General features: G+C 39.4%; 1 protein-coding gene across 18 annotated transcripts in view; it reads right to left on the reverse strand.

The window, feature by feature from the left end:
- The window catches only part of ENOX1 (ecto-NOX disulfide-thiol exchanger 1), a 358,280-nt gene that overhangs the window by 148,671 nt on the left and 190,925 nt on the right, over nt 1–18,684 (reverse strand). For 3 of the 18 annotated variants that reach the window (XM_072928807.1, XM_072928803.1, XM_041716000.2), the window contains one exon: nt 5,270–5,438. The exons of the other annotated variants lie outside the window; for them this stretch is intronic. The gene's annotated coding sequence lies outside the window, so the exon portion shown is untranslated. The remainder of the gene's footprint in view (nt 1–5,269; nt 5,439–18,684) is intronic. 18 annotated transcript variants of the gene reach the window in all.

Here is an 18,684-nt window from a genome sequence, read left to right on the forward strand (position 1 = left end):
ACTTTTTCCATTCCCGGTGATGGATTTTATCTTTGATATGTGATCCAGTTATTTAACTACCTCTCACTACATCTCCCATGAATTGTTTACACAGCAACTTGGCAGCATAATTTGCATATCACAGGAAAGATCTCATTACATGTTCCCAGAGGTGTGGTTTCACGAACTTTATCACTTTCTTGCACCTATGCACATCTCAGGAGCTGAGTGTCTGGTTAATCCAGAAAGGCACTTCTTGGCTGCCAATAGTAATTAAACATTCATGGTGCAGTTACAATATTTCCAGCCACTCAGAACCTATTTTCCCTTTGTCCTAGACCAAATATAATACCCAAAAATATATTTATCTTTTCATATAATTTTTTGTGCCACAGGAAAATCGCAGACCTTTACCCTTAATGCATTCTGTTCAGCTGTTGCAGACTTGACCTAAAATAATTAAACAAGGAACAAAAGCACAAAGGAAAAAAGTTGGAAAGAAGGAAAACATGCTTAGAAGAGAGGAACTGAACATACCATGGAAGAGCCAGAGAAGATGTGGAGCTGGACATGGTATTTGCTCTCCAGACTCTTATTTGGTGACTGATTGGAACAATGGCCCTAACTGCAGGCTTCATGTTGATGAAATGCCCATGTTTGGGTGTATTCCATATTATTCTTCACCCATTGTATGAAACATTAAAAAATTGACAGCAGCATAATTTTCACTGAGAGGAGCACTTACTCCAAGAGCACTCTAGCAACATCAAAGCATACAATCATTATGGATCAGGGAACAGGAATTAAAGGGAAGGCAGAACTGCAAGTCAAACACCAACTAATTTCCTTGCATAAAGCACTGCTGCCTCCAGATCTTTTCCCAATAAGCAGATAAACAGTACTGTGCCTTCAAACAGAGTTTTCCAATGCACATTTAGGGGGAACAAACATTGCAGGTACCAAATTTTGTTAACTTCCCCCTGCAAATCCACCTTGCAGTAAAAGACTACTCACATGATGTTTCAGAAATGCAAACTCTGTGTGAAGTTGGAATTTGAGATCTAGAGCAGAATTATTAACAAAAATAAGGCACTTTTCAGAAAGTGCCTCATGCAAACCTAGCAACACCCCTCCAGCTGCATTCAGTGCAACAGCCGACCCAGTATCTTTCTCTCTAGCAATACGAAAAACTCCTCAACACCACAGAAGGTTTGAAGAGAGAGAGGGTTGATTCACTGACAAAACTAATGGGCTATTGAGTCAGTAGCCTTTGAGTCACAAAGTCAACCTCAGTAAACATTGATTGAAACTGGTCATATCTCACAGCCCAAGATCACATTATATAGTGCAATAGCCAGCAGTCACAGTGACAGAGCAACAGGGAGATGAAGGACAGCTGTCTTCTCAAGTCCAAGTATAGCCTGGTGCGCAGGAAGGAAAATCAGAGCAGTTCCTGACTGTTTAAAAGAGAGCATTTTGTTTTTGAGCCTGTCAGCATGTTTCTTTTTGAATGTATTATGTTCACTGACGTGCCACCCTGACATTTTGTTTAGTAGTACAAAAAAAACCGAAACCTACAACAAGAGGTAAGGTTATGAAATCAAATATGATGTTTTCTGCATGTTAAAAGACGTATTGCTTCCACAGAGACCTGGTAGCTCAAACAGCTGCAGCGCAGTGCCAGTACATGAAAACCAAAAAATGGAACTGACCTGGGTTTCACGGTTCAAGCGTGCCGTGGCAGGGATCCCGGCACGACTTCCAAATTCAAAGCTTGAATAAACACAGTTGTAGTTTATTGAAGTGGATGCTTTTAATGAAGTCTGAAAAGGGTGAGAGAAAGGGCATATACTCCTGAAACCTATGTCTCTTAGGTAGAAATTCTGCCTGGAGAAGCTCAGCTCGTGACTGTTTGCTATCAAAACTGTACAAGAGAGAGGGAGCGTCTTTGAGTTCACATACTTAATGCTCAGTGGTGTGTCTGCAGAGTGGCAGGAAATAAACAACAGTGAGGAGGGGTTAACCAGAGACCTGCTGGCTAAAATCTATATGCCTGGAAATAGAAGGCAGAGGGCTGCAAGGTCAGATATAGTTCAATTGTTTCAAATAGGGGGATCTGCCACAGAGCTACCAGGCACAGACACAGACACCTAGCAAAGGCTGTACCCATTTTCCATCTCCCCCAAAACCCAAAATAGAAGGTGTGCATCACATCTTGCCAGTTTTTCCAAACTGATCTAGAACATCCTAATCCCCAAATATAGCATCTCTAGAAGGCTATACAGTAAATAGAAGGGGAGGACAAAGAGATGAAATAAGCCACCTATGCATGGTTATCCATCACATCTAAAACTCCTAAATCACACCCTGAGATGTGCTCTCTAACTTATTTCCTAAGGCAGTTGTATGCCTTATGAAATAATGTCCTCATTCTGCCATAACTGCATCAAGGGAACATCCATACAGATGGTCAGATGCAAGTAAAAATGTCTCTGAGCTTGATAGGAGATGTCAGAGGGAAAATCCCTTTACTTGGACCCTATCTACCAAAATTTCACCACTGCACCAAGTCACAATTGACTCAGCAGGCAGGCAAGGGAAGTGCTTTGTGAAGCCACCAGCCATGTATGCAGAGGTATGGAGGTGGGCACGGAACACAACATGTGTCAGAGAGTCCAGATGTTGGGATGGCTCGAGAGGAAGAGGGACAGCAGCTGCCCACTATGTGTGAAATGTGCAGAGGAAGAATGAGCTAAGCTATGTTTCCAAAGAGCTCCTTCTGCTGCAAGATGCAAAGGATGCAGCAGAAGTGTTCCAGAAGATCCGTCACAAGCACCAACATTGGCAGAAATCAGATGGTTGCAGACATTTCTCTTCAGCTTTTTGCTAGCAGCTTTTCTTAGAGAAGGAAACCTTTCTTAGAGAAAGACCTGGGATACTGCCTCCCCCTCCCCCCAAAAATCAAAATCAAACCCAACCCTGTATTGGTGGACAATGGTATTGAGGAAACACCCAGTAGCAATGGAGAAACATACTGTAAAGCATAAAGTAGTACTGTGCTTGCATACATTTTTTGCATACAGAGTATTTATAAATGCTAACCTGGGAAATTTCATAACTCTAGATATTTACTCTATGCTTGTCAAATGAAATGGCATTTTTCATCCCATTTTGACTGGAAGAGAGAATTTGTTTGGATTATAAATTGTTTAGAATTACTTGCTAATGCTGTTGGCTTTTCTGTATCTGCTTGTAGGAGGGACAGGAGGGAGAAAACAAATAATACACTGCACATAAAAACACAGTGGAGAAAAACAGAAAGCAAGCTCTGTTTTCAACACATTTAAACTGTTCAAATGAGAAGAATCAGTTGCCGTGGAAGCAGATCTGCAGCTGAATGAAATCTTTCACCTGTCCAACATATGAAATATTTATTATCTGAGGGTGACTAGAGATTAAATAAGCCAGACATACAATGCAGAAAGCAGACCCTGGCTCATCACCTCCATGACTTTCACAGGTCCTGTGGCAGCCAGATTAGATTTTTCTACAAAGGAAGTGGGCTCGACTTGAGTATTGGGTGTCAGGAGAAATAAAACTAGAGAAAAGCAACCTCTCAACTTTAATTTAACCAGACTGGTGAAGCAAAATGATGATCCTCTGCTGGTCTTGGTAAGGCTGGAAAATGTTATCATTTCCAACTAGAGAGAAGAGCCCACTCTTCTCTTTAGATAATTACTTTTCCAATAAATTATTCTTGGCCACTTGTTTCCCCATAAAAATGCCTAGGGTGTGTAGAAGTTTTTGTTTTCTTTTTTTTGTCCTCTTTTTTATTTCCTTACTTTGTGTGGGTTGGACTTAATTTATTATAGAGCTGAAACTTGGCACAGATCCAGACACAACAATCTGAAAAATGCTCATACTAAAATTCAGTGATAGGATTCCTTGTTCATTTTATCTCAGAGCCTCCCTGATAATTCAGTCCTGCAAAATCGAGCACAATTGATGCAAAAGTGGGTATGTAATCCAGGCAATTTTATTTTTCAGAAAAATACTTCAGACATTTCTTTTGCTGTAGACACAACCCTGACTATGAACAAAAGCCAAAGCCATTATTTAAGAAAGTGATAATTCTGCATAGCTGCTTTCAGCAGTGAATCACACTTGGAAATAACGTTTTTGCCCTTTATCACATTCATTTCCCAGAAAATCTGGATTTCCAAGGTCTTTGGCATCCTTACTATAGCTAAACAGTTTTAATGTCTGCATTCTAAGAGCTTTAAAATGTCTAATTAAGCTAAGAGTTAAAAATAAAGATAAAAGTCCATTGTTATTAAATTATAAATGATACTATGATAAAGTATATTTCTGCAAAGTCTGGTGTTGGTGTATGAAGTGACTGAAAAGTTGCAGGGAGTTAACACAAAACACCAAAATATGATCAATTTCTGTTTATGCCTGCTGCATTTGGAAATTGCATGAAGATTTTAGCAGTAAATATTGGATGAGGTAACATGATTTCAAGTTAGATTTACAAGCTCTTGGGTGCTGTACAGTTCTGATCTTGCCCTAACAATTAAGATGGAAGTGGGGCAAGATGGGGAGGGGAGAAAGAACAGCAGAAGCAAAGAGGCCACACGGTATCCGAACAGTGCCACTGAACAAACTGTGCCATCACAAAACCAATGCACACACTGCAGAAACACGGGGATCCCTGGTTTCACAGTGGCAGATGACATTTATCTCTAGCCTCTTTCACAACACAATAGACCTTAAAATATTAATCATTCCTCTCTTCCAGTTATGCTCTTCTGGCACTAGTCCTGTGCCTTAATAGAGTGCACCTTTGATGGTGCAGGGCAGGAGCCCTTTCCATGCCTAGTACATAATACTCTGTTATACACTCTGGCTTTTTCTAATCTCAGCCTTCATTTTCGTTGCTTCTGTGCAAATAACTTCCTCCACATCTGTTACAGTCCCTTTGCCCTCTCACAGAGTGCTGTGCTTATGCTTTCCCAAGTTTGCCAGAAAGAGATTGCTAGGCTCCAAGTGCCCCAAAAAAGCACAGAACGTGCCTTCTTTCCTGCCTTTCCATCTGCCTGGAATATCCTCCCTTCTTTCCCACCGTGGTACATCAAGTACCTTCCCTTTCTTTGAGAAAACTGAGAATCCATCTGTTCAGCAAGTTGCTCCATCTGCACCAACAGCAAGTCCAGTGATGTGTTGCCAATATTCCAACAAAGGGCTCCTCTAAACCCATTCCCCTGAGTCAGTAACACAGCCCACGTACCCAGGGTGGGGATGCTCGCAGACGGGAGGCGTGTGGAACTGGCGGGTTCTATTCATTTGGTTTTCCCATTTCCACAAAATGCTTTCCCATATCCAAGGAAAGAGGCAGCGCCATTTGGCAAATACATTTCTGTTACGTGCCTCCTACCAGAACTGTTAATATTTGGGTCCTGTAAAGAAAAAAAAAATAACAAACAAAAGAACCCACTTTGTTGAGACCGTTGCAGAGTGTGTGCACCTGGATAAAACACAAGGGATGACAGTTGGAGAGAAGGATCTAATCCCTTTAAAGGACTCCTCAGGATCATATCTGTGTCAGGCAAATTAGTGAAAGGGCCGCGGTTATAAAAAAGGAAATCATGCCAAGTTTTCCTTTTAGCATGAGGTACTGAAGGGTCGAGCTTTGTGAACGTGCCTGTTTAGTCTGAGGACAAGAGTGAAGGAAGAGGGGTGAACAGTTAAGGCAGACAGTTTTTCAGAAGGGAACTGCACACCACTTTTGCCATTCATTCTTCTGTATCAGGTGTGAATACATATCATACATGTGTTTGTAAATATATATATGCATGTGTGTATAAACACGTGTGAATTAGACTGTTGCTTTTACAAACTTCAGCTGCTGCTTTTGCTTCAAAAACTGTTCTATCTCAGGCATTTTAGAAGTCCAGGCTTGACAGTTTTCCATATGTGGTTATACAGAAGTTAATACATGCAGGCCAGGGTGCTCTGACTGCATCTACTTTAGATTGACCGCTTTTCCTGTTGCTGTTTATTAGCTGCACAGTGTTAGATTTATGACAAGTTTCAGAGACATATAAATGGCCAGCTGTTAAATTAAATTAAACTCCCAAATATTTCAAAGGTGATAGTATAATATATTATTTGCTATTTTTTTTAATCAGCAGGTTTTTAGGATGGTCTTCAAAAAAAATAGGAGAACACTCTGAGAAAAAATAGGAGAACAACTCTGTTCTGTTGGAATACATGATCACACACAATCAAATATCTTAATTTGATTGCTTTTTAAATAAGGAAAATTTAAAAAAAAAAAAAAAAAACCCCAAAACCCAAATCAATCATCCAAACAAAACACAATAAAACAACCAAAAATTGGACTCAACAACTCAGTGTTGAGTTCAACAGATGACTTTTGCTGGGTTTGAAAAATATAATCCTGCAAGATTAGCAGGAGTGGTTGCCATCATATATTATATGCCGGGAAACAGTTTAAAAAGCATGTTCTGCTTTTGTCTACTTTGGCTGCCACATAAATGGCAAAGTATCAAGCCTCTTACCTAAAAATGCTGGCAATGCCAGTGTGTCTGTCTGTAATGAGTTATTCCAGAAAGAAATCCTGATCTTTATCTAGCAGAGCACATCAGCACATTTTGGAGATCACCCATCTGTAGCAAAAAACTCTGGAACAAGTTTATGTTTAAAGCATTTGCTGAACAGGCAGAGATGAGGCAGGTGCCCAGTCAGTCCATGGAGCTGTGAACTTTTTCAGGCTCCCACAAGATGCTCTGCCATGCTCAGAGCTGCCCTGCACAGCCACCCCGCTGGCTCCAGCACCACCATGGGTCCTCCACACAAGTCTGAATATATACACACCATATAAAAATAACAAAAGGCAAGTACAGCCCAAATCAAAGGATCACAGGGAACTTTCCTTTCAAGCCAGGAAAGACAAAAACTTCTTAAGCAGAGGGCTGGTGTGGTCTGAGAGGGCTGGAAGACTGCTGACCCAGGGCACAGATATGCAGAGCCCCAGAAATCCCACCAGCTAAACTGGTAAGGCATGATAGCATGGGTGGAATATAAGTATCATTCTCTCCTTTCTGCAGACAACATGAATAAAATGAGGTGCAGACAAAAACCCCAGAAGCTAAAAATCTTCTAAGGCAAAACTATGATAAGAATTTGAAACTAATCTAGATCTGCTCAAGTCTACTCTGATTCTCCAACCAGCAGATCAGCAACTCTCCTGGCTTTGAAGGAAGCATTCAAATCATAAGTAAAGTCATTTATATTTCCATCATGTTATCAAGGCAAGGAAGTAAAAATGCTTTGCAAAGAATTGTCCAAGTTACTTGTCACAACAGAGACAAGCTGAACCAGTTAAAGTGGGGCAGAGAGTCTGACACTCATAGGAGCATTTTTCTCTTCCAAACAGGTGTATATTAATTGCCTTCTCATTCTTTATTTTCTTCTAATCTTTTATAATCCCAGTAATGTGTCCAGCCCACTTTCACTTAGATTTGAGCTTTTCAGTCTTCTCCCTAATATGTGCTCCCAGAGCAACTGCACAGAATGTGAGTTCATTTTCCCAGAGTGAGTTCTTTATAATCGCTATAGCTCTCGTCTGTTTAGATCATGTGAACAAGAATACAACATCCCGTACAAAAAGCTCACATTTCCTTTTGGAAAAAAAAATGTTCCTGCCCTCACTAGTATATGAGCGAGCAGGAACACAAAGCCATCGGCACTAACTTGAAACCAGAGGGGTTATGTTAGGCCATAAGGGGTCCAGTAGGTTTGTGAGTGGGATGGTTTATAATATACCATGACTTTGAAACATTCTGTATTTTCAGGCTTGTAAAGTGATACCCATCATACAAGCCAAGTTGAAAACTACACGAGAGAAACTAGCTGGGCTGTGTTTCCTCTAGCATTCATATTTAATTTTCCTCTTCTAGCTGTCTGCTACTTTTTGGCCTTAGTGCATGCTGTGTCACCCCTGCGGACCCTTGTGGACCCTTCTCTCTACAGATGCCACAGACCTCTGCAGGAATGAAACCTGATGATCTAGTAATGCGATTCTACTGAGCTACCACTGTACCATCGTTCTTTGCAAATGCTGCTTGCAAAGAGGAAGAAAGATGACATTGAAATGCATGAGTGGAACTATCTTGTACTAAAATTCTGTGGTAATCATGTTAATCTGATCCTTTAAGTTTACCACAAGCTTCCAAACTGAGAGTGCAAATGCTGCTGATAGGAGCAAGTCAGTGACAGAGGAAATACCCCAGTGTAAGCTCTGACAAACAAAGAACGTCAAACTTTTTCTCTCTCACCTTCCTCTCTCTGAGAAAAATCCGTTTCTCAAAGGAGAGACTTGTTTCCAAAAGCACACATTAGCACTGAAGCTGGACAACACTGCATGCCATTCAAGCATTGGCTGCAGCACCTGAAGGACCCATCCTTTTTCTACAGCCCTTGAATATCCCAGCATTCCAATGCAGTACCTTTCAGTCAAACCTATATAAACTGCCTCCTAACAAATATGGGCATGTGTGTGCACACATGCATGTACTAACAGACCAACCAACTAACCAACCAACCAACCAACCAACCAAACAACCAGCAAGCCAACACTGTGTATTTATACTTAGCTTCCAACTTGCTCAGTATCCTATTTCAAATTATTTATCCTCAAATATTTTCTTCACATTCCCTCAAACTTTTTTACTGCTTCAACTCTGTGTACAGCTGCTTCTTCATGAGGCAATTTTGTTGCTCAGTTAACTATCACATTAATCAGGTGAATGTGTCTCCCTAGTATATCTAACAATTGCTCATTAAATCAGGTCTCCAGTACTGCTGAAAAATAATTAAAAACCTGTTTCCAATAAACAAGCTATAAAGGCATTAAGGACAAAATAGTGCATAGGAAATGTATTAGAAACATGAGGAAAGAAAATTCTGACCAGGCGAAGGCTGGGCAGATTTAGCTGAACACTGCTATAATTGCTCATAGTGTCAGGCAAATAGTAAAAAGAAAGTTATAAATATTCACTTCAAATTAACAATGGATGTATTGTGGCTGAATACAAGCTCCTTTTATGTTTGCTTCCTACAAAGAGTCATGCAAATTCAAAGCTTGTATGCTCCACTGTTTGTTTCCAGAATAGGGTGTATAATTGATATGGGATTTACACAGCTTGACAAAGCAAGGGAGGCCAGGCTCCCCAAATCATTTGGATCCAGCACACAAAGTTAATTAAACAAACTGTAAAGGAACTGCATTGGATCCCTGCAACTTTTTTATCTAACACTGTGCATGAGGACATCTAATTACAGTTTGTCAGCAACTGAGGTGATGAGAGAAACCTGCCATCAGGCAACTCAAACAAATATAAACTAGAGGTAATAATACTTCCATTGAAAGAACAACAGAATAAATTTGTCAAGTAAGTGATTTGCTCTGCTTTAATTACTACACACAAGTGAAATGACACAGTAAGATCTCAGTGACCAGATAAAATATGTCATTTTCCCCCCACCCAGTGAACCATGCAGTGCTGAACAGATGAATCACCTTTCCCTGCCTGCGTCAAAGGAGAACAATTGGAAAAGATTTAAAATTTAGTTTTTAAATTGAGCCATTTTAAATCAGCTTCAAGTCAATCACACCCTCTCTAAGTCAGTCACTGATGGCAGAGGCAACTTAGCAAAAATGAGCCTTTATAATTTACAATTCTTCTATATGTGTTTAGTTAGGATTCTGATGGTTAATCTACTGTTCCACTTAATTAAATACTGTTAAAATTATACTTTAAGCTTTGTCTCATATCTTGCTAGCACAATTACAATGGAGAAGTCTCCATTTTACATCAATCACTAATTTGCTCTCCGGCAGTGCAATTTCTTGTTACAAAGCTCTCATCTCTAACAAGTCAAGGTGTGCTGAGTGCTCCTAACACCACAGCAGCCACTCACCATGGTGAAACTGCAGCCCCAGAATAATAATTAGTAGCTGTCTTCCTCCTGAAAGGCAGTGTTGGACCCCAGAAGGAATTCCATGGCATGTGACAGAAGTCATATAAATATACTATATGCATATAGTTTCGGAAGGGTACTCCTGAACCAGAGGTGCTGAGGAGGTGTATGCTGAGGACAGACTGCCAGCCTGGACTGCAGCTGAAGAACCAGCAGTAGAACCAATTTAACTCTATAGAAAAGCAAAGACCAGATAATGGAGAGATGATTATCAAATCCACAGAATTAGCAAATTTAAAAAAAGTGGATGAAACCTCACACTCACTATAGCTGAACTTCCCCCATCCTCTAGAAAGCAGATGCTTCTTGTAAAATAGCAGCAAGAAAAGGAAAAGGAGGACAGCCTGACAGGCAAACCAGGGACAGAAGCGAGATATTTATCTTGATTTTGTATCTGAGTGCTATTCACACATTTCTGCAAGGTTTAGCTCTGCATTGCAAGCTTACATGACACTTACTCGACAGTAATTTCCCAGCCTCACTGTGCATTAAATTAGATGGTGTTTTCCTAGCTATTGTTTTATGTCTGCACTTCACATGCAAAGATTCTCTCTAGTTGCCTCTTCAGGAGGCATACACATCTATATAAGCATCATTTAAACTCACACAGAACATACGCTTGTGTGTAACCAAAAGCTTGCACAAGTGCATCTCTTCTGAAGTTTGCTGCTCATTAATATGGGGCAAAAACAGCCTTTCAAAGGGAATCTAAATCCGCTGCTTTTGGAAATCAATTATGTCTTAATGAATAAGTGTCAATCATCACCTATCCTAATGGCAATATTTTGAGACTATTGTAATTCTCTGCAATGGTTTCTTGGAGATTAAAGCATATAGATACTTAGGGTATTAGATATTTCTAAGCAAAAAAATTAATTGTGCCTATTTTTTGCTCAACAAGTAGGTAATGGAAAGACTATTGAAAATGAAATACAATTTAAAGGAGTTTTTGCCCGAGAGTAACCTGTGTGTGTAAAACATCAGTGCTTTTGTCATGAAAATGCTTCAGGAAACTTTCATGGAAGAAGACAAATTGTTTTGGTTTCTCAAAAATTACAGTCTTGGCTGCTTACCATTAAACTATACAACACATATTGGTTTGTGAAGCCAAAGCTTTATTCCTCAAAAACTTTATTCAGTAGCCAAGAAAGCCAGTGTTCAGAAAGTAAGAGTGAAACTTAACTGATTTGGTCACAACTCTTTCATTGTCTTTTATAAGCTTTCAATGATCTGTATATTGTATGGATAAACAGCCCTTGCTGGCTAAGTAAATAATACTGATGAAATCCATCTGGTCTTTACTGTACATATTTCTTACAAGAAACATTAGTTTTCACAGGATTTCTTTCCTTTTTCCCCAGAAGGCAGAACTGTGCAAAACCTGTCCCAAATTAAAAGGAAAAAACTAGCTGTTAAGCCAGATGTTTTGACAATAACCATAAGATGATGTGGTAGGCAGAAGAACCCCATATACAGTATTTGTGTTAAACTACCCTGGTTCTGTGCTAGTTTCTACTCTGTTTTTCAGAGGACAGAAACATTCACTGAGATATAGCTAGCTTTAGAAACAAATGTAAACTTCCTTTGCAGTTTAAAGTTTTGCACCCTCATTCACTTCCCAGGATGTTTCATACCTGGAAGCAGGGCTACTGTAGTGCCTGTCATGATTGCAACTCAGTTGGATCTAAAGAATCAGGGAAATTTCATCTTTTTCTTATTTTTCTTCATGAGACAGGTTTGTCCTGCTTCCAGACTTTTATTACAGAACAGAGATCTTGAAGTCCATTGAGCTGACTATGGCTGGAATAGAGTTAATTTTTATTTTTCTTCACAGTAGCAAGTATGAGGCTGACTTGTGAATTTGTGCTGAGAAAACAGTGTTGATAACACAGGGATGTGTTTGTTACAGCTGAGCAAGTCTGACACTGAGTCAGGGCCTTTTCTGCTTCTCACCCCAACAGAGAGTGGCTGGGAGTGTGGAAAGGGCTGGGAGGGGACACAGTGGGGACAGCTGACCCCAACTGACCAAAGGGATATCCCATAACAGACAGTGTCATGCTCAGCATATAAAGCTGGGGGAAGGAGAAGGAAGCAGGGAATGTTAGGAGTGATGGCGTTGGTCTTCCCAAGTCCCCATTACATATGATGGAGCCCTGCTTGGGGATGGCTGAACACCGAATTGGTGAATGGATTCCCTGTTCAGGTTTTCTTGTGTGCTCAGCTTTTGCTTTACCTATTAAATTGTCATTATCTCAGTGCAGGATTTTCTCACTTTAATCCAACTCTCTCCCCCATCCCACAGGGAGAGGGAGTGAGGGGATTTGTGGGGCTTAGCTGCCACATAGATTAAAACACAGCAACCATATAAGACCTAGCTTTCATATTCTATATGTACATATTCCATAAATATATCCTATTCTTTGCTGTAATATAATATAAAATATATTGTGTGCTAAATAAGAGATCATTCTTCCATGCTATAAGAAATTCTGGCATACAAAATCTGTTTAACCATACTAAATTAAGCCAAATGTATTGACCAGAGTTTCAGCTCATAATACATTTCATGTTGCAGCATTTAAAAAAGTTTATAAATTCTCTACTTAAAAATGGAAAAAATAAACTTCAAGTAAAAATGTGTAACTTCTTAATTTGCAAAGGCACGCTTGGGTTATTTAATTGAAAACTTGCTTAAAACGTAATTGTATTTCAAAGAAAACCAGTTTTAATTCTCAGTTTTTGACAAGAGTTTTTAAAAGTCTTGACTTTAATAACTTGACACGGAAAATCTTCTGGGGCAAAAGTATTGCAAAAGCACACTGTACAAAAAAAATGCATCCTGTAAGATGTAGATTATTAGAAAGAGCAAGAAGAAATGCTTATATTTATATGGAAAAGCAGACCTATCAGTGGTAATAATTACATTTATTAGACTTGATCTTATTTTCAGTATGAAAGCAGGCATGTTTTAATATTCCAAACAACCACAGAATACTTTCATTTGTTTTGTTCATTAAAAAGAAAAGAGAGGAAAACACTGCAAATAAATCTCATTCATGGATACAGATATCTCAGCTCATAAAATCAGTGAGCTCTCAGCACATGTTTTCTACTGGGTATTATAAACCTAATGTATAAAATGCATGGTTCCAGAGAGAAGTATATAGTTTTGCAGTTCACTGAATCATTTCTTTAGCAACCTTTCCATTTCTCATCTGTGTAAGTAAATAACAGCAAACCCAGTAGGTTCTGAAACAGACAGAACATTTCTCCTTTATTCAAGAGTTAGATGAAAACAGCAAACTACATAAAAAGAACAGAATTCATAGAAGCACAGAACTGGGAGGCATCTTTGGCAGTCACTTGGTACAATTGCCTGCTCTAGGTGTGACCAAGTCAGATCTGGTTGCTCAAGACTGTCAGGTTTGACCATCTCCAAGTGCAACCTGCTCTAATGCTTGATTACACTCATGTGATTTGTTTTTTTGGTTGGGTTTTTGCCCCACTAATATCCAAGTGGGATTTCCCACATTGCAATCTGTGTCCATTTCCTCTCCTTACAAGAAACATCTGGTAGGGGGTTTCCTTATATCCCCATTAGACAGCTGAAGACAACATTCAGATCCTGAATGTCTTTCCTCAAAATTCTTTTTGTCAAACCTTTTGTGGCAAAGCTATTGCAAAGGCATGATGTGCAAAAGACACAGCTCCATGAATGTGGAGAAGATAACAGCTGAAGGTAACAAACAACACCAAACAGGCTCAGTTGTCTCAGTTCCATCATGCATATCATATGCTCTATCACCACTCAAGAAATCTCTGAAGCTTTTGTTACAAAGACAGAACATACAGGTGACGTCCAAGCAGTGGCCAAGCCAGCTGACAGATTATCATCTACTTCAAAGGTAGACTTTTGATCAAGTCCTTCTTTTACATGTGTACTTGAATGAGCAGTAAGAAAGGCAGCAGGAGGGAAAAGATTAGGTATATCACAGAGCCGTTTAGTTCAGGTATCTCTGCTTTCCGTTTAAAGATTTTTTCATAATTGGAATTTAAACATTTCAGTCCTTATGATATCAGACATTATACACTGATGTCTTCAGAAATAAGTATCTAAATGTCCTGGTACATAATTTGGTTTAAGATGAAGTGGTACATTACATCTATCTGTTCTACAGCAGGAGTGGAAATCTTTAGATTTAATTTGCCAAGTATTTTGTTCTTACCTGGTTACTGCACCCAGTGACCAAAGTACAGTGTGTACAAATAGCTGGTAAGTGGGAGAGAGCACATTGTCACATTGCTGGCAAAGCACTGATCATTGAATTCTTATTAAAGTTCTAATGTTTAGATACATCTTAACTTTCAGCTTTCAGCACTGGAATTCATCTATATCTCTGTGTACCTTTATTCTCTGACATTTCATGATTTCCCTTGAGACTCTAAGGAAAAAGAAGTTGTTTATACACACATCAGATCCAGAAATTGATTCACTTTCCAAACAGAAACATTAACTAATCGGATGGTGAGATTGTGAATCACATATTCTGAGGCTTTAAGGCAAGCTGATAGTCATAAAATGAAGTTCTCTGGAGACACTGAAACCCAGCAGAGCACATTGGAGTATATTTTCTGAATAATTTTTTCTTTTTTATCCAATGAAATACATATTTTGAGTCAAACTTAGAAAAATACAATTATTTCTGTTCTCATCACATACTCATTTGACTGCATTTTAAAAAGTCAACTACCAAACAGAGAATTTGCAAGTATTCCTTCCAAAACAACAAAAAGCCTCCCACCACTAAGCCAACTCCAAGCATCCCTGTTTCCATTCCTCTCAAGCAAGAAGTGCATTCACTAGCTATTAGATATGAAGTGGCTGTAAGTCATTAGTATTTCACTTTTTCAAGGATCTTATTTTTTCCCTGTGTTTTTGAGGGCAGTCTGCCAGCAACATTTGCTGTATGTGACAGACATCTGCAAGAAATGCAGACCCATACAAAATTCCAGCTTTCAGACAACTCAAGCTGAATTACTAACTTGAAGTTTCAATATAAGCTTGCTGCTCTATGCAGCAAAGACTCAGCACGAATAAAAGCTCTCTGTTCTAGAGATCATAGACACAACTAAAACAAGCTACTGTTCTAGAAAGAGGAAATTCTCATCTGCTGATTTCTCTATGTCTTTTACTAATTATTCCTTAAGTTTGTTGCACCTTCTTCAATACTGTGGAGTGAAATTTTTACTAGTAGTAGCATTTGAAAATCTCCTGAAAAAAGGAAGAGGTTCTTCTGTTGTTTTGATAAATTTAGATACAATGAAGGATAAAAAGTGGATTTCTTTGAATTTTAGGAAACAGAAGGTCTGGCACTTCAGACGTGGAGATAATGACAGAAAAGTTGCTTTGTACTCTATAGTACTCTCTCTGGACTATGTTGATGACAAGATCTCATACATAGCCAGATCAAAAGGGAGATAACATCTTGTAAGTAAGATAGAAAAGTCTTCATTTGATTTCTCAGGAGGAGAGCTTCCAGTCAAACAGGAAGTTTGCAGAAGATTGAGAGATGTAATTATAGTACTGGCATCTTTAGTTGGCTTGAAATGAAAGACATATTCTTAGCCCTCTAAAAGCTCTTAAGACCTTTCTTAGTTAAGGCCCCATGAGCTTGAAATTATTTTGAAATGAGTGGCTTTACAATAAAACTGACCCAGGAACTTGCCTGTAGCAGACTCTCTGTTCTTTGTGTAGACAGAAATTAAAAGCTGACACACCAAAAGCATACAAGGCAAGTCAGGGAAGGGATTACACTCAGCAAGATTGCATACTGGAGACAGAACGCAAACCAGAAACAGGGCACTGGATGGCATAAGACAAACTAAGCCAGAAGAAATAATTTTTTGAGTTAAAACTGCAGAGATAAAGCAGGTGCTTCCCAAACAAATGAGGTTACTGATGCTGGAGGTATAGAAGGAGATTCCCATGTCTTGTGGGAGTTCGGCTGAAAGATGGAGTAGGAGGAGGAGAAATCCCAAATGAGATGTGAGAATGATGAGAGAAGAAGGACACAAGCACAAAAGCAAAGGGAGAAGAAAAGGTCAATAATACTGAAGTAAAATTAAAATGAGATGCTTCTGAATACTCTTATAGTTATTACATAAATTACATACTTTATCCTCCACTTAGCTGTTTAAAGAAGAATTGTATTATTGAAATCAATATAAAACTGTCAAGGTGCTCCACACAAACACAAGTTTGGGTAATGTACCTGCACTGCAACATTTATCATCAATCTGAACTTGGTAAATCTCATCCATTCAGTCATAAATAACTGCCCAAAACCTCTGCCAGATCGGCACTATTTCCAAATTTCAGCTATATTTACACACCCACGGTTAGCAGCTGACAAGTCATATATGAGGGAAATTGCCTCCCTCTAAAAAAGAGCTGCTGTCAGAGCCGCTCTGTTCCACATGGAAATAATTCAAAGGAGTTGTCATGAAAGAGCAGTTATACCCAGAATAGTTACAACATTTTTACTCAACACCTATTGCAGTATTTTTGCATTACTTTTGTTCAACTGCTGAGTTAAGTACCAAGGATAAGTTTCCTTTTTTAATTATTTTTAAACTCCTCATAACTTCATGAAGCTAGTGGAAAGAAAAAAAAAAAAACACAAAGAAATAAAAGATTGAAAGGTCAAGGAAGTGTTTTTAAAGTAAAATGTCAAACACAGGCAGGTAGACATTGCCCAGAGATGGGCCCTGTGTATTTTATTAGTTCCTGATAAGCACTGTCAATGCTTGGAAAGGTAGAGAGGAGATAAGCAGTCCCTATGTCTTGGCAAATCTGGTGGAGAAGAGCAGGAAACTCTACATTTCAGAAGCTGCCACCTTCACACATAATTCTGGCAGCGTTGGGAGGACCCTCTATTTTTCTTTTCTCAATCTAGGAGGACCTTCTATTTTAGTTTTTCTCAATCTTTTTTTCCTTTTCCTCCTTCAGAGCACCAAGAAGGTGAGGACGCATCATTGGAAATGAATAGGGAGGGCAGACTGCCTTTTATGAGCTGGAGTGACCAATACGATGCTGGATGGTGACAAGGCTGCAAGCTTCAGAACATATGAGCTCAGAGACTCATATCCCAAAGAAAGGAGGATGCAGAGGGAGAGGGATTTTCTAGGGAGAAAAGAGCACTCACTAATCATTGAATGGCTTGTATTGGAAGGCACCTTAAAGAACATCTAGTGACAGCCTTGCTGCCATGGGCAGTGACACCTTTCCCTACACCAGGTTGCCCTGGCCTTCAACACTTCCTGGGATGGTGCATCCACAGCTTCTCTGGGTAATCTGCCTGCTACAGCCTCCTGCACTTTCCCCTGAGCCCCACTGTCTCTGCAGAGCTCCTCACTCCTTTTCCCCAGCTATTCTTAGAGAATTGATGGGGCAAGGTAACTCTCTCCACACACAGCCGACCTCTTGTCCATATAGGATATCTCCAGCAGCTCAGCTACTGCCTCGAACCCTTTTCCCTTATTCTCTTCATCCTAAGCTCACCCTGCTACTGCAGAGCCTCAGGCTCTGTCTACAAAGGCACAAAACCTTGCACTGGTCCCTCATAGAGTTGAACATCTGAATGGCACATGCATCCCTCTTGTGACATGTGTCCCCTCTTCAGATGGGCAAAGAGACACAAGAAGGCAATGTGCCCTCACATCCAGTTTTCAAGGCCTTACAGTGACATGCCACAGGGCATGGGCAATACTAAAATATAGTTGTACCACCCAAAAACTTTATGCTTTCATTTTTTCAGTGCAAATCCTCAGTGGAAATTTCCATAATTTTACTTTGAAAGTAATTCAAGTAACTGCTTCATTCCCTAATCTAAGAAAAGGGATTACCATAAATGTCACAGTAATTTCAATTATGTGCAAAAACATTTGTAGAGGTTTTAGTATCACCTCCTATGTGTGAGCAGCATTACCCTAAGTAAGTGAATCCATAAAGAACAGGTTTTTATTGTAAGATAATATTAACCTTGGTGAAATAATCGGTAGTCTTGAAATCTCTGGTTTGGTTAACATAGATACTTGTTCCAGATAAACCTAAGATGATATACAGCATTGAAAACAACTTGTGAATTTAGGATAGCTAGTGAATTTTGGATCCACTGAAAACATTACAATTAAATGAAATACAGTACTTCCTTATGTGCCAAATATTCTGTCTGGTTTTGTTTGGTTCACATAACAACCAGGTATCCATTCTTTTCAAAGCAGCAACTCACAATTTCAGATAGCAAGCATGAATAACTGATTTTATGTCTATATATATATACATAGACATGCCAGCCTTTGGACTGTGCTGTGCCACAAGTTATCACAGCTGTAAAACAGGCTACATAAACTTGAAAAGAAAATATGGACAGAAATCCTTCTTTGCTGAACAGCATGCCCAGTAATGATCTCAGCTCTTAACATGACGACAGAATTCCCAGGATCTGCAAAATTCCCACCCTGCTGTATCAAAGTAGGTTTCCTTGTCCCTCTTACAATTGTTTAGACTTAGGTCCATCACTCAATGGGTTTGAGGGCTCGCAGTTCATCATCTTGTTATACAGACAGTCAGGATGG

Source organism: Taeniopygia guttata, chromosome 1 (assembly GCF_048771995.1).
Source record: "Taeniopygia guttata chromosome 1, bTaeGut7.mat, whole genome shotgun sequence".
Classification (NCBI taxonomy): domain Eukaryota; kingdom Metazoa; phylum Chordata; class Aves; order Passeriformes; family Estrildidae; genus Taeniopygia; species Taeniopygia guttata.